Raw genomic sequence first — 8,789 nt, 5'->3', positions numbered from 1 at the left:
TAACTCATACGAAAAACAAGACTAATATGTAAGTATTTAATAGAAATCCAACAGTTAATTTTTAAAAAGCTAAAAGTCAGCAAAGACATACATTTCATAAATTTGTGGTTAGTTTATTTGAGAATGAGAAGATAAAAAAATTAATTCTTTTTTTGAGGGGTTTAAGATTTATAAGTTCATGCGTGTGGTTTAGTTACTTATAGTGATTTTTTTCAAGACAATAATTGTAACGAATTGACTTGTATAAGACATTAATTATAAAAAGAAACAATGAAAACAAAAGATCTAATTAGTTTTGTATTCACATTAGAAAAATAGAACCGAAAGAGAGTATATACAAGTAATCATAAATATTGGAGCAAAAATGAATTGTGGTTTTACCCAAAATCCACATTAACAATCACAACAAAAGGCTATAAAAAAATAACAAATAAAGTGTTCATAAAAAAAATGACACATCAAATCAAGATTTGGTGCTTTCAATCTATTAAAAAAATGTATATTCACTCAAAAGAAATGGGCATTTAAAAAGAAAAAGCAACAATGATTTATAAATAAAATATTTAAATAGTTGCAAATACAATCATAACAATTAAAGAAATAATGGTACACAACTAATGTAAACAGATTAGGCAGATTCACAAGCAAAATATCAATTTGACCACCTAAATTGCATCTGATTAAAAGCAAAGCAACAAAAGTAAAAAAATATGAAATAACGATGTAAACCAAACCAAAACATAAATAACAAACAATGGGTTGTCACTTTACAGTTATTTACAGGCAAATCTTGCACTATAAAGCAGAGATTGACGTAGAATATTGCTGAAAAGAACAACACAACATTAGTAAAGAATAAGTATTTCAATTGAATCAGTATTCATGAATAAAACACATTTGAAGTCGAAAACTAACATTGAAAATATAGAATTGATTGTAATACTACTACATAACTGCCATTAAAATTGTAAAGGTTGCTTTTATGATTTTTCTGTTGATGTTATTAATCATTTATTCACATTGTAATTGATGAAAAAATCAAAATATGCATAAAAGATATGAAATCATCTGACAAATAAACCCAAAAACATTTGATATATCACAAAAAGATAAAAATTATTAAAAAAAAACAAAAAGAGTGTTTGAAATCATCTGAGAGCACAAAGAAAGGCGCAATTAGCTCGCATTTGAATATCATAATGAATTTCACAACTCTATGTTTAATGCATGTCATTGACTGAAGAAAGAAATTGCAACCTAATGTAAAAATTAAAGAAACAACAGAGAATGATACATAACTCCTATAAATTTCCAAAACATAAATACAAACATACAAAATAAGAAACTTGTTAAAAACATTGAAAATACAATGAAAGATACTAAAGCATAAAAAGAGTGACAGCTATGACTGAACAACTTTCAATTAGTATAATTAGTGCAATGTTCAAGAGAAGTAATTGAAAATTTTAGGAATAAGTATAAATACTTTGGTCCACATTTAATGGAATAATAATAAAATACTAATAAATCTGACTCAATCTTTTTTTATTCAAACAAAATTATATTATAAATTTGGAGAAAGTGGTGGGTTATGATTCAGTGTAAGTGTCGTGGGCTGCATATAGACAAAAGGCACTTGAATCCTTGTAAGTTGTTACAACTTAAAACCAGACAGGTGGACCTTTTCCAACCATGGAGGAATGGACTATAGTTACTTGCAACGGGCGAATTTAATAACCCAACTACCCAAGGAATCTTAGACAGCTTTCTTTAATCACCTTAGTGGGTTTATTGTTAAGCTTTAATCACAACCAGACTAATGAAAATGGCTAACATGGTAAAGTCAGGAATTACTTAGAACGAAGCAAGGTAAGTGTTTGCGGTTTGGCAAATAACGAAGATAAACAGAAACAGACCAAAAACAAAAGCACTACAAAACTGTAAATAAAAGATCAAGAGGTAAGAAACAAAAGTAAAGAAACTTGTAAACAACAAAAGAATTTTCTGGAAAGGAAGAGAAGTCCAAGCAAAAGGTGATTAAAACGAGATAGAAAACAGTTGACACATATAGAGGAGATATGAAACGGAAGAACGAATATACGAGAATCATTTCAGGGCACACACGTTAGCACGCTGTACACAAATGAGCGATTAGATGCAATTCCCAATGAAAAAAAAGAAGCTAACACAACCTATTTGACGTGTTGCACACTTAAACAAAGAATAAGCCACACCGCACTCTGCTCAAACCCAACTAAAAACCAATAACGTAACTTTCCACATGGAAGCTTAACAAGACAATAACGTGGCTAAATATGGAGCCAGTTTTGGATCTTTTTTTATATAAGTTATATATATATATATTAATAATGATTGGCCTAATAATTCGTGGGCTTCAATAACCCCAACAAGGGTCCATTTAATGATGGCCCAAAATGTTTTGGACTTTAAAAGCTCATAAGATCCAATCTTAAAATTGGATTTCAATCTTAAAAGGGCTCAATTTAATTGAACTTATACCTAATTTGGCCCAAAAATAAAAAAATATCAATAAAATAAAGTGAAAAAAATTAAATCTAACTCAAATTTAAATCGACTCAGAAAAATATGGCATCTAAATTATCCTTATATAACATTGTTGGATTTTCTCTTTTGATTGATAAGTCACATGACCCTTGAATATGTTGAATGACGAATCTTAACCAAATGCATTCACGACTTGTCTCATAAATTGGTAAAATTTCCACATGGTTAGAAGACATAGCAACTATAGTTTGTTTTATAAAACGTCATGAAATAGTCATATCTCTTTATGTGAATAAGTAACCAGTCTAAGATCGAGCTTTGTGTGATCAAATAAATATCCTACATCTGCATAACCAATTAAATCTAATTTGGATACATTTGAGTAATATAAGCCCATGTACGTAGTCCCTCGGAGATATCGAAGTTTATGTTTGATTTTATTTCAATATTTTAAAGCTGGAGCATAACTATATCTTACTAATAAATTTACGGCAAAAGATATATCAGGTCGTGTATTGCTAACAAGATACATTAATGCTTCATTGCACTAAGATATAGTACTTCAGGATTAAGAAGTTATTCATCATTCTCTCAAGGTTGAAAAGGATTCTTTTTCACATCTAGTGATTTTACAATCATTGGTGAACTCAATTGATGTGCTTTGTCCATATAGAATTATTTTAACACTTTTGCTATATAATTTGATTGATGGATAAAAATTTCATTTATCAAGTGCTCAATCCAAATACGTAAATAAAATTGTCTTTCTAAGGTTTTTCAAATTCTTTCTTTAAGTAACTCATGGCTTTTAATTGTTACGACCCAATTTTCGGATCATGATCAACGCATGGGTCCAGTGGACGTAGCCCACTAAGCCAAAATAAGCCTCTTTACGTAATCTTGTTCATTATCCCATCAATTTTTCATCACCATTACTAGACCACCATTTGTAACTTGCAACTAGACGTATTTTCATAATACAACATGGATACCAAAAGTTTACATTTGCATGATCTCAAAATAAGGTTATTCATAGCCATCTCATAATGGCACCATCATTCCAAACTATACATGCATCGTTGGCAAAGTGAATCCTAGCAATTTACAGTTAATGTACATGTACTCATATAAAAGACTTTTGACTGCCAGCGGAGTGACTTTGGTGAAAGTACTGCTATCGAATGCTATGATACCTACCAAGAGTTAATTCAAGTGGACGCCTTAGTCTTAGTCCCAACTATCTACGAATCTGAAAACATGCAATTTAAAAGAGTGAGTATAAACTAAGTGAGTGAACATAAGAAACGAACAAGCAACGATAAGGAATGTTTTAGAAAACATGATGCATTTACGATAAAACCAAGCAATTTAGTCAACTTTTTGGTTAAAACCCCTAATTTTAAACTTTGAATGTTTAATCCTTTAATGTTACAAGATCCATGATAAACCATGAAGTGAATAGAATGAAAATTTTAACAATGACCAAGCAAGACAAGCAAACAGAGGGTTTTCTCACTGCAGTAAAAAGGCAGTCTTAGCTTGCATATGCTTCGATTTTTTAAGCATATCTCCCACTACAGAAGTCCAATTGACATGATTTTTGGACCATTAGAAAGCTAAGAGGCTGGGCTACAACTTTGATGTTACCACTTTGCCAGTTCTGATTGGAAAGTGGTCAAAATCATTGTCAAAGTAAAAGTACTACACCAGGAGTTTAGAACCACCCGAGAATTTCTCGTTGCAGCGAGAATGAAATCTTGCTGCAGCGAGAATGCTTAGGAAATTTTTCACTGCAGTGAGAACCAGGCCAGTGTAACCCCCCCAACTCGAGAGTTTCTTGCTGCAGCGAAAACGAATCTCGCTGTAGTGAAAAACAGAGCAATTTAGTTAGAAGGGGTCTTATTATATCAAAAGCCATTTTCTTGTTGAAAATGAAAAGCAATTTGGGAGCAATTAACAATGCCAACATACAACACTATCACAATTAGTTTCATAAAATTTCTATAACATATATATATATATATATATATATATATATATATGTATATCATACATCATCATGCATACCATCCTGCCACACTCAGCTCATGGGCACTCCCTACACGCACAAGGCAATAACATCATCATGTGCACTCCCTACTCACACATTTCAATATCATCACAAGCACTTCCGCCCACATCATTACCAGCATGTGCTCTTTCCACACCACACACGCACGGTTATATTTATTACACGATATTATCTATCTATTAAGGCACAACATATATATATGTATACCAATGAAATAAAAGAGTACGTGGACTCATCACAGTCACATTTCACAATGCAAAACGTTTCATTAAAAGCTTGTTCCCATATACATTTTAAAAAAAAAAGACAATTAAAACCTTTCAAGTAATTCACTCAAACATGTACACATTTACACTAAAACATTTTAATGCAAGTTCACTCACCGGTATTTGTTGAATCTTAGATCGACTCCAACTTCCACTAATGCTCCGAATGGAGATGTGGGGTCTCGTTGGAACCTATCACACACAATAGCTTCAGAAATCAACTCAATTCACATACCCATAATTCTAAAAGCTATCTCCTAAATCATGTTCTACTAGTTATTTCTAACTAGCTTCCAATTGCCATTAAGCGGCTATTTACTTTCATTATTCTAATCACACTAAAGATGAATAAATAACCTCAACTAGAAAACATTCACAAATCTATCCACTAGCCATTTTCAACAACTTACAAATCACTCTAATTCACTACTCACCTCGGTAGCCTTGTAATTGAATTCCTTTCAAAAAAATTTCAAGCTGTTATAGAATCTCCCTCTTTCTCTCTCTAAAACACCTAGCCAGTGAGAGAAAGCATGAAAGTAAGACTTTTTAAGAGTTTTAAAGTGAGAGAGTGAAAGAGCACAAAAGGCTCTATGAAAAAGTGCACAAAAGCATGAAAATTGGAGTTAACTTGAGAGAAGTTATGCAGGTTTCAAAACAAGCTTCTATGGAGGATGAAAGAAACGTGAGATGAGAGGAAAAAAAAGAAGAAGCTGCTAGAAAATGATATTTATAGCTAAAGCTTATCCAACTCTACTTAAATTATAAAAATGCCCTTAACAAGTTGGCTTTGTCTTCTTCCAATCCTTTGTGCAATCTTTTTACTCTTTTGACACTGAGACAAAGTCCATAATAGTCTAGAAATACTTGGGTTCACGAAAACTTAAAAATTTCGACCTGAGATGAAAAATAACCATTTTGCCCCTACCATGGAAATCATCATTATTCTATTTCTCTCGTCATTTTATCCTTATTTTCATCATTCATTTATGCCTTAGGCCTACTTTGGCCTTAATAATATTTGAAAGCATACTTTTAGGGGCTCACTAGGAAAATGACAAAATTACCCCTAGTCTGTGATATCGCATCTACTTCTAGCTACGAGTTTGTAAAGATCAAGGTCTCACATTAATAACTCTTCAGGAGTTTCAATAATGTTCAAGTCATCAACATAAACAACAATTAAGACAAATTCATATCCAAATCTTTTTAGAAAAACACATGGGCATATAAGGTCATTTTTATAGCAGTTTTACCACAAACATTTACTAAGACGGTTATACCACATGCGTTCGGATTGCCTTAATCCATGTAAATATTTTTATTTAATTTAATCGAATAAATTTTTTAGAAATTCAAATTGTGTGCTTCAAGCAATTTTAATCCTTTAAGGATTTTCTTATAGATATCGTTATTAAGTGAGTCATATAAATAGGTTGTAACGACATTTATTAGATGCATTTCACGTTTCTCATGTATTATCAGACTAATTAAATATCGAAATGTAATTGTATCCATCACAAGAGAATATGTCTCTTCATAATCAATACCAAGCCTTTGGTTAAAACCTTGTGCGACAAGCCATGTTTTATATCTCACAATTTCATTTTTCTTATTTCTTTAATGTACAAATACCTATTTATATTCTACTAGTTTTACATTATTTGATGTACGAACTATAAGTCCAAAAACTTCATGTTTTGCAAGTGAATTTAGTTCCATCTTGATTACGTCTTTTCACATTGGATAATCATTTATATTTCTACATTCTTCAACAAATGTTGGTTCAAGATTCTCATTTTCATTCATAATGTTGAGCATTACATTATATGCAAAAATATCATCGATGTTTATTTTCTTTTGGTTCTATTTTTTTTCCCGTCATGACATAATTTATTGAGATTTCTTTATTTTCATTGAGTTCATGTAGTTAAATTTCTTCTTGAATTATGTCAAGGGTCTCTCATGGAGTTTTTGTTTCTTTTTTCTAATCATCTTAAATATTTGTTTTTTTTCTTTTTTTGAGGATTTTTATCTTTGGAACCGATTGGTCTTTCACACTTTTGGCATGCTTTAGACTTATTAGCAATAGTAGGTTGTCCTTCAGTGTCATCAATTCTAATTGGAGCATTTCAATTGATATATGAGATTTAGTTATTCTCTTAAATTAGTAAATAAGTCTGATAATTGATTTTCTATATTTTGTAAATGAATTATTTTTTGAACTTCAAGTTCACATTGATTTGTGCAAGGATCAAAACTAAATAATGATAATTTATTCCGAGAAATTTCCTTTCCCAATTGCTTATGTTCTCCTCCTAATGTTGGAAAAACTATTCTATCAAAATGACAATTGACAAACCTTGTCATGAATAAATCTTCTGTCGACATTTCTAGATATTTAATTATGGATAAAGAGTCGTATCCAACATATATTCCTAGCCTCCTGAGGAGATCTATCTTTGTGTGTTGCGTTAGGGTAACCGCGCACCCAAATATTCTTAGATGAGAAATATTTAGTTCTTAACCATAAATCAATTGTATAGGAGAGAATTTATGATAACTCATTGGCTTGATGCATATACGTGTTGCTACATGCAAAATGGCATGTCCCCAAGCAGAAATAAAGAGTTTAGATTTCACAAGTAATAGCCTCGCAATTAGTTTAAGTCATTTAATAAATAATTTTACTAGACCATTTTGTGTATGAACATGAACAATAAAATGTTCAACAGTTTTTCCAACAGACATGCAATATTCATTAAAGGGTTGAAATGTAAATGCACCAATATTGTCAAAACAAATTATCTAGATTGCATAATCATAAAAATGTGCTTGCAAGCAAATTATTTGTGTAAGTAATTTTACAAATGTCAAATTACGAGTTGATAATAAGCACACATGTGACTATATTGTCAATGTATAGATTAAAACCACAAAATATTTAAATGGTCCATATGGTGGATGTATAGGTTCACATATATTGTCTTGAATACATTTCAAAAATGTAAGGGATTTAGTCTCAACTTTAACTGGTGATAGCCTTATAAATAATTTACCTTGAGAGCAAGTAGCACATGAGAATTCATTAGATTGAAAAATCTTTTAGTTCTTCAATAGATAACCATTTGATTTTTTAATAATTTTTCACATTATTATTTATCCAGAATGGTTTAACTGGTCATGCCAAATATTAAAATTATTAGTAAACTTCTAATTTACAAAAACATAAGTTTCAATCATTCTAAATATTTGTGTAGCACGATTTAAAGAACAGAATGGGTAATTTTTGCAATATACACTTCTTACTCGAGATGATAGATGTAATGTGGAGATATTCAATATCTCTTTTATTTGTTGTTTCAATAGGATATCCATTCAGTAATTTTGTTTCAGTAATTTTTTTCATCTTTCAATGATACTTGATAAAGTTCAACAAAATGTTTCAACGTACGACAGGTATATGACCAATACCTTTCATGCAACATCGATGATAAACATTTTCTTATTCTTTTTATTCTATCTACTTTTGTCTTTTTCTTATATCTCTCCACTATTCACCCATTTCTAATAGTTAAATGTGATCTTGTTGTTGAAATAATGATTATTAGGACTACTATATTTGTAATAATTATGACGACTTCTTCTACATCCACGTTCACAACTACGGCCATAGTCATAATTATAAAATGATGTTGCATTCACTTAAGGACATAGAACATAACTAGTTGGATAAGATTTATGATTTTTCATAAGTAGCTCATTATTTTGCTTAGTTACGAGAAGACATGAAATCAGTTCAGAATATTTCTTAAAACCATTTTCATAGTATTGCTGTTGTAGGAGCACATTTAAAGCGTAAAAAATATCTTCATTAGTAATATTTTCCTCACACAATTTTTTTTGAATGTTTCTTCACACAATTT

Source organism: Theobroma cacao, chromosome 1 (genome assembly GCF_053813885.1).
Source record: "Theobroma cacao isolate CCN51 chromosome 1, ASM5381388v1, whole genome shotgun sequence".
Taxonomy (NCBI): Eukaryota; Viridiplantae; Streptophyta; class Magnoliopsida; order Malvales; family Malvaceae; genus Theobroma; species Theobroma cacao.
Note: the sequence above shows the minus strand (reverse complement) of the source record.